Below are 8,609 nucleotides of genomic sequence, written 5' to 3' on the forward strand. Positions count from 1 at the left end.
GTGAGTGAACCAGTGTGAACAGAGCCCCGGTGAATAGAGAGAAACGGGTCAGCAATAAGGCTTGTTCAGTGGTGAATGCACAGTAGAAGTTACAGTGGCTGGTGAATAAACTGCAGCTTCTCAGGACTAAAGAGGAGCTCCTGTGTGTTGCTGCCAACTGTTGAATAAAGAGTGAAGGAGGTTAGCCCCAAAGTTAGCTTTGACTTTGGCTCTGTCGCTCCTGTGCTTCCCAACTCTTTTCAGTCACTGTATTTTTGTACAAACTATTTCAAATAACAGGTTTGAAAAAGTCTAGTTTTTTACTCTGTTGTGTTTTGGATGCTGCGTTTGTGAGCTTACACATATTGTTTGTTTGGTGATGTTTGTTCACTAATTGTAGCTATTGAAATTCCTCTCGATAATCCTACCGATAAATGAACTAGACTCTTTATCTTAGATTTAGGCTTAGAAAAGTATTGTGCTTCAATACATATTTAAATATTGACAGGTTTGTTGTCACACCTTCTACAGTGCTGCTAAAACATGCCCTCTTATTGAGGCTAACTTGCTCTCCAACAGCAGACGCTGTGGATTCTGCAACCTGATAAACCTGATTTAACAGAAATACATGAAGGGCTGGTTACCATGGCTATGCGCATTCATGAGTTTGTTTATCAACAAACTTTCTGCAGAATCCCTTTAATATCCTTTGGGCTCTGTGCAGGAACCTTCACTCACCAATATCCAGTATACCAGTGATCTTCTGAACGTTTTATTCACCCACTGCAGAGCTCTCTGGTCCTGCGCCGTGCGCCGTTAGGATGCTTTCTCTTGCTCATCTGTAAAAGTTGACAAGAATTTGGCAAGGGAATTTAGCCTTCTTAAGTTTTCTTATAATAATATAATATATACAGTCGTTTCTTTCTTCACCAGCGTGGAGATGACTATGTCAGATTCTCTGTGATGCTGATTCCCAGGAACCTGAAGCTGTTCACCTACTCCACCTCAGCTCAACTGATGTGTGTCTTTGTCTCCTTTTTCATAAAATCAACAGTCAGCTCCTTGGTTTTGCTGATGCTGAACAGGAGGCTGTTCTCTGTGCACCACTCTGCACACACTATCCTAAACTCCTCTTAAAGAGGAAATTTTAAGACGTATATTGCACAGTTGACTAATTAGAAAGAAACACTTTTTACCAAATGTGGCCCAGTTTTGATTTAAGTTGTCTAGAGATTAAATACTTTTTTCCTAAGATAATCCTTGGGATGTCTCACCACTGTTCCCCTTTCTCCATATCCTATGTGCACTGCACGGTGGAACAAAAGTATCCATCGACAGCACACTCCAAAAACAGCAAATGTAGACTTAATTGTGTCACATGACCACACAAAATTCTCCAAACCACACTTGAATAAGTACGTAGTAATGAATTTGGACACAGCTTTAGACTGAACATTGTTGTGGTTGTCATGAGTCAAGCCTAGCAAACTGTATCAAACACCATTATGAAGGTAGGTGTTGAACTAATCCTTTGCTCAGCGCAGCCAAGGGAAAATATGTCGTGCTCTCCATCTTTTTGTCTAAAGGCTTTCATGCAAATCTCATGTTGTTTTGGGCAAACATTGCTACAAAAAGCTACAAGCCCATTAATTCCTGTTGTAGACCTGCTGTGGGAAGCTGGGATCTTGGTGCAGAGTGTGTAAAATGAAGCCTCTGTCTTTTTATGTGCGATAGAGTTTCTCACCTCTTAATGCTATTCAATGGGATTAGAAGGAGAGCCAGTCGGTGGTTACTTGTTTGGCCTTCCCCCAGTAGAGCCATATTCGCTCTCCCAAGACATATGGCCTCTCCAAAGCCTCAGGCTGAAATATAATCTCAAGCACTGCACAGCAAATCACAAGGGCTCTCCGGGAACAATACACCCAGGGACGGCATGGTGGGGAGGGGTTGGAGGGGCAAAGGCTCATAAGATAAAGTGGATGGTATGAACTGTAATGGATACGTGCAGCGTTTTGACAATTTCAGGAAGGAGACAATATATCAACTGCATCATTTTAGCCTTGAAATAGAAGGAAGGATTGAATACCGATGGAAGTGGAATATATTTATTGTCAAACATCTAATAGCTTTTTGCATATGTTCCTGAAAGCAGATCCTTCTGACCAGGGTTGGGTAGTAACGCATTACATGTAACTGCATTACATAATCAGGATACAAAAAAAAGTATCTGTATTCTGTTACAGTACAAAAAATAAATATGTAATCAGATTACAGGTAAATTTTAAAAAATTACTCATAAGGATTACTTTAAGCAGAAAGTTTACATGAAACAGAAAACACAGTGCTATTTGCCTCCATATATGTATTTTTATATACAGTCTATGATATATGTATGTGTTTCTGTAAAAACCCAAAACTAGGGAGGGACGTGTTGCAGATATTGATTGGCATTTACATTCGCCAGTAGCACCGAGTGTGTGTTAACATTACGCCCCCACCCTATGACTGGTTCCAGTCATCAGTGAGTGAACACCGGAGCTGCACCTGAACTGAGCACAGCCTCCGAGACAGACAGAGGCCAGTAACTACTGGGAATACAGTACCGAGGTGGTTTTCTTCCCGGGTTTGGCTCTTGGCATCACTGGGCTAACTAACCACAGATATAGGCAGATCGGCTACAGTTGGCGGATTAGCAAAAATTACAGCTCTCCATCAAGATGCAATCAGGTATTACACCTGAGTACCGAAAACACATTTTTTGGGACTAATAGGGCAGATACTGCCACAGTGGTGATATTAAAACATGGATTTTCGGAATGGGAGATTTTGTCATTCTATGTTTCTCTTAAAATACACTAAGCAGACAACGCATTATCGATACTCTCTTGTCTTCATTTGCCTATTTGGCATTTTCATAATCCAAATGTAACTTAAAGTAATCAGATTACATTACTTTCATTTTGTGGTATTTGGATTATGTTACTGATTACATTTTTAAACAAGTTAATAATAATTTTAGTAAAAGGTCTAGTAATTAATTTAAGTAATTAAATAAGCCTCCCATCCCTGCTTCTGACAATAAACTTTAAATCATGTATTTAGTTTCAGTCCATTATGATACAGTAAATCTGTCTGTGGAGTGTTTTCTTTGATAGTTCTTTTAAGTTCAGAATTTAAAGAGCTGTTTGTTTACTCATAGCTAGTTTGACTCAACTATTCTAAGGGCCGGGGTGCACCAACCAATTCAATCTTAGTTTATTTTACAATCCTATTTTAGACTCTGCACATTTTCCTTCTCTTTCCTACATTACCTAAAAACAGCAGCATTTTTTAGAAGAATAGAAACAAATAAGCACAGTTGCTACAAAAACCCCAAAGTACTCAACTCAGTTAACTTTAATCATTTTGAGTTTTTATGGCAATGAACTCAACAGAAACGTTGCTTAACCTGCTAAAACACGGGAGTTAGCAAAATGTCGGTAAGTCTCTTCCTCTTTTTAAGAGTGACATTGTCGGTCTGTTTTTTATGTTTCAAAGCAGCATTAAAAAACTGTCCCATCCACTGAAACAGAAGATGAAGTTACATTTAAGTCTGTCTGCCATATAAACAGCCGGTAGAAATGTGTTTTTGTTTTTTTTAATTGAAGTTCAACTGCTGGATGTAACCAGTAATGTAATGATGATTGTATTTATGTGCTTTAGCCAGTGGCACCTTTGATGTGGAGCTTCTTTTATTTTCTGGCTTGTACTGAATTTTAGTTACAGGTAGGTACACTGTAGTAATTTTACATTTTTCCTCCTCCATCTGTCTGACTGGATCTCTTCTTTTTATCTGTATTGGTGGTGGCATATTTATCAGTAATTGTCAAAGTGCTCTAAGGTGATCACAAGACAAGCACTGAGCAGCATATGTTTACAAATCACAACCCAAAGGAAGACTCTACTATCCCCTCAGATAAGCAGAGTGTTATTTTATGGTCCACTATCTTACACCCAGACATCACAGGGAAACAGTATGTAGGGGTTTAACTAAAAAAAAGAGAGATAAGTAAGAACAAAGCAAGCTGTCCCATGGTGTCAAAACAAGACCTCCCCTTTCACCCCTATAGACGTTGTGGCCTTGAACCAGATACCAGATACTCTTCAGTCTCACTGAGATTAGGAACAGAGACTTCTTTAGACAAAACTATCACACGGCATGCTTTGGCACACTTCAGACATGTTGGTGATGAGTTCCTGTGGAGTCTTTTAATATTTAGGCATTTTGGAAATTCAGAGCTTTTAAGGAAAAAGAAAATTAAATGGCCTCAGTGCTAAGTTTTCCCAGATGCAGCTTTCCTACAGTACATCAGTGTGGCATACATCATAAATACGATAATAAACATGACATCTCCTTTGTATACTCACCTGTTCTCTGCAAGTTCACAATGATTTATTTTTGACACACAGGACCAGTTTGGTGGAATGCAGTTTCAAAATAAGGTGTGGCAATTAGGCCAACATTGTTTGCACATTTCATACACTGTTCCATCCATTGTGTCAGTACAATAAGAAGTGAACAAGTTAAGTTCTTCTTATGTGTCTAAGGAAAAAAAAACAATTTTATGGAGGACTAAAGTGATGTTCTACCCAAACAGGCATAAAAACCACTGTATTGTCAGAGACAATGGTGAAAATCTGAGGAACCAACTTTTCTTTGTGCCTCCACTTTTTTCTCTCTCTGTGCTCTTGCCTCCACCCCTTTATTTTCTGCTGATTAGCTCCTCCTGCAGCTTGAATTTATCTAGTGTGAAGTTTTAACTTAACTCTGATGGGCCCTTCAGGTGTGGCTGATCAGGAAATCAGTGATGAGAGGTATAAGTCACCCATGACCATTGTTCATGTTTGAATGCATTGACAAAAGTCAAAGGACTGAGGCAAGAGTGTAGAGTGTTGTGGCGTACCCACAATATGTTTAATCCCTTTCATCTCATTTTTATATTTCACTGCACAGTGGTGTGCAAGTGATGAATAAAAATCCTTAAGTCACTCACTTGCCAGTGGGTCAGTCATTAAAAACTCAAACATTCATCAAACCCACAGAACTGTATTTTAAGCTCTAGTGATCCCACAGTTTCCATTGATAGCAATTATGTCAGACTGAACTTTGGGGAAATTTGTAAACAATACTATAAAATACTTCCATTTGATGGATTGGTGCACACAAAAGGTCTTGGTTTTACATATGTTATGTTCATAATGAGACACACAATACATATAATACTGTAAGATATTTTTTTTCAAAGCCTGGCAACCTTAAAGCTATTTAAACAAAAGCAAAAACTGAATGTTAATGGAGGTATACTTTTATATGTACTGCCGCCTCCAGTCGATTAAGATTTTATACAAGCTAAATTTCCATGAAGCATACTCATACATACCCACTTACTGTATACATGTACTGTTAAGATATTCAACAATGTTGAATCAATGTGATTGTAATCAATGTCTAGTGTGGGCACTTCTATCTTCATGTGATGAATCAAGCTGCTGGAGGATGTGTTCAGGATGTAGATAGCTAAAGATAGTACTTAAGGTAAGTGTGGAGTACAAATGGAAACATAGCATTTTTATGGAAATGTATGTACATTTATCACAGAAGAACTGGAGAGATTTCGGTGGCATTGCCTTTGTATTGCGAAGAATTTTATTTCATATTCCAAATGTGTAATATGAAATTAATTTGAACACAAACATTTTTGCATAATGGGCTGTACAGCTACAATAAATGGCTAATTTTTAATAAAATTTTATTTATTTAGGCTAAACAATATAAAATGCACAAAACAAGAAATATCTATGAACTGAAGAATACATAGCATTACAACTTCATTATCCCCTGATCCGTAGAATAAGGGCCTGCTGACACCAAGATTTATGGCTTATACCTACTGGATTTAAACTGAAATCCAGTAGCCTGATCTTAATGTGGTCACTGTAATAATTGGAGTCACTCAAAGTGACACTCAATTTGAAACACTGAATTTGGCTGTTGGTGAATTGGAGAGTGTTTCAAAGTGTGTCACACGTTTCACAGCGTTCTGTCTGGCTGCTGTTTAGTCAAATGCAAGTGCTGCTGCTTTCCGCCACTCACTGAAAACAGTCAGTCCAAAGAACCACAGCCAGATGAGAGCACATTCACTGAGAAATACTGACGATGAGTCCTTTCAAGAGAGGAGTTATGGTTTTAGATTTGGTCTTATTATGGGGTGGGGGTGGGGGGTTGTTGCTAAAGGGGTCATAAAATTTGCCAAATCTAGTGAGAAAGTGGCTAAATTGTGAACATGGCTGCCAATTAGCCATCTTGTGTGACCGCATGTTTGCAGTTTGCTTGCTGCCTACAGTAGCTTGCCAACTAGCCCCTAGCCACCAAGCTTTTAGCACCACCATTTTGTGGGGAATGGATTTTGCTGTGCCATCTCCTGCTGTCAACACAACATGGACATTACAGTGCATACATTCATAAGAAAAAGACTAATGAGAAGGTTGTAGCCTATTTAAAAAAAAAAAAAAACATTAAACAAAACAACATTTTAATTCTAAAAATGGTATTTCTTTATCAATAAACAACAAGGCCTTACAGATAGTAAGGCCTAACTGTCCTAAGACATCAAACTCATGTGTATGTAATGTTCCCAATGTAAAATGGGAAACAAGGGCTATATTAAGCGTAATCTGTCAGCAATGAAAAATGGTGTTAAAATTACATTTTAATGTGAGGCCAGTTTGTGGGTGTGGATTAGCTACCAGTGAAGAACAATGGAGGGTGTTTCCTGTTGGAATTAAAGTACCTCTGCTACCAGCTTCCTCTGATTACTGAGGGAGTGTGTCAGCATTGTGTGTGAAATAGACCGAAGGAGAACTGCAGTTACCACACTTTAATATGCCTAACGCTGCAGAGAGGTGCTTCACACTGCCACAGTGGGTGTACTATACGTGCGTAAGAGGCAGCAAGACTATTTCAGCTTTCAGATGCTTCCCACATAAGGGCTGGTGGGGGTTGTGAACCATCAGGTCGCTCCCTGCCTTTGTGCGTAAATCAACAGGTGCTCCCTACGTCCGTCCTGACATCATATCCCAAAGGCAAGAGCATCAGGCTGCACTCCAGCCAAAGAAAGCAGAGCAAAGACAATGTGAGAGTTAGAGGTGAAAACACACACGTGGTGGACAGTCTCATTAGCAATCTGATTGCACAGACAGAGCGTCAACATTATTTGAGTTAGTTAAACTGCATGTGTAGAGTGGGTCAACATCTGCACCTCTGTATGTGTATGTCTGCTATTTACCAACAGTTCTTTGTGAAGGTAACACTATCATGCTGTTAGAGCAAGAGCTTTGTAAGGGCTTCTCTGCCCAGAAAGTTCCTTAAGATTAATCTGTTTACTTGTCACGTTATCAACAGCGGGAGATTGCATTCCAGTTTTAATTCTTTCTCTCTCATTGTGACAAACATATTTCAGGGAACTATGAGGAGATTTTCTGGCAACAGGAAAGGGTTATGTTTTAAACCTATTGTTCACCAGCAGGCAGCTGGCTCATATTATTCTACTGTCAATAGGGTTTGGCATTGTCAGTCCAATGTTTAAATTCCTCCTTTGTGTTCTGTAGAGGCCGGCAGAGGAAGTGTTTACGTCTTTGGACAGTTAGCTTTGTCTACCAAAGACGTTTTTTCTCACTTTTCCGGATCTGTTTACCCAACTTCTCTAACCCTCTCTGACACTATTCTGGTGTGATGTTTCTAAAATTATATCAAATCACTAATAAACTACTCAGAAAGGCTCAGACTCATATTTACAGACACATTAATACAGTTGAAGCTTTTGCGGAGAAGGAGCAATTGAATTATATGTATAGAAGAGATTAAAAAGCCATGGGTGCAGTAATTGCTGTTTACTGTTGGCAGCAACCAATTTTGTGGAGCAATCAACTTTTGTGATGGTGCTTCATGAAAGTAGCTCACTTTGTTTGTTTACTGTCTGCAGGGGGTGTTCATCTCCACTGTGAAATGGCTTCAGCAAAGTGATAATTAAGACTAGAGGTTTTGACTGAAGTCGAAAGGGAGGGGATGGACAGACAAGAAAGACAGTGATGTCATCAGTCCTGCAGGGGTTGATGTTTACGACATACCACGTCTCCCTGGAGAGAGCTAATGTGACGATCAGAGCTAATGGAAACAGTGAGGACATCGTTGCATTTTAAAAGGGAAAAAAACCCACATTCCTGCAGATAATGTCCAGGAAGTCAGTAATGATTTTTGCCTGGTGTCATGGGCATAAGGGTCATTAAAGTCTTTGAACACAGTCATGACATTTGGTCCTTAAATTGTCCCTTATAGGATATAAAGTATTTTTGAATTTAATTGCCCTGCTATCTTTTTTTTTTTTTTTTTTGCTGTGACATTTATAACCTTTCATTGCTTTTGTTTTTTCTGCACACAAGCAACTTTGTTTCTTTGACATCACCTGTCATTTAAACAGTGTGGGTGGTACTGTGACATCAGTGTAATGATTTTAAAGAATCAGAACTGAGAATTTAAAGAAAATCACATTCCAGTGTAATGATACTCCGGCTCAGAATTAAATTACATTCTG

This window comes from Micropterus salmoides, unplaced genomic scaffold (genome assembly GCF_014851395.1).
Source record: "Micropterus salmoides isolate LMB-PRFRI ecotype aquatic unplaced genomic scaffold, ASM1485139v1 Ms_hic_scaffold_8, whole genome shotgun sequence".
In the NCBI taxonomy this organism is placed as follows: domain Eukaryota; kingdom Metazoa; phylum Chordata; class Actinopteri; order Centrarchiformes; family Centrarchidae; genus Micropterus; species Micropterus salmoides.